Here is a 589-nt window from a genome sequence, read left to right on the forward strand (position 1 = left end):
CTCACAATCGTTGCCACACTTGAGCCCATTGATGCTGCCACTTTGCCAATCCATCTCGCTAGGATGCATTAATTCCATTTATATTCACTTCACTTAATATGTTACAGTGTTGTGCGTTGGATGAGAATTTGATACATTTTTATTAGTTCTCTGGTTATTTATTTTGTTTATGATGTTTGTTCTCTATAAGTTGTTTGCCCTGTTATAATTTGATTAGTTTGTACTTGTGGTCATGGGCCAAATTAAAGAAAATAAAATTCTAGACTAATAAAACTATAATGTCTTTTGCTTGGAGACAAGTAAGCACTGTACCTCAAACCATATTATTAACAGATGAAAATTAAAGTTAATTAAAATATTGATTTGAGCATGAGAACACTAATTTATTGTTTCCGGGTATTAAAAAGGAAAGCATTTTTCACATTTGTGTTTTATTAATTTTTTCTAAACATATCAAATAAGTCCTGAGGATAATGTTGTTGTTATTTGTGTTGTTAAGTGCCATTGATTCAGTTCCAACTCATAGCAACCCTGTATAGGGTTTCTGAGGAGCAGTTGGTAAAGTTTAAACTGCTGACCTTGTGGTTTG

This window comes from Chrysochloris asiatica, unplaced genomic scaffold, assembly GCF_000296735.1.
Source record: "Chrysochloris asiatica unplaced genomic scaffold, ChrAsi1.0 scaffold00008, whole genome shotgun sequence".
Taxonomy (NCBI): Eukaryota; Metazoa; Chordata; class Mammalia; order Afrosoricida; family Chrysochloridae; genus Chrysochloris; species Chrysochloris asiatica.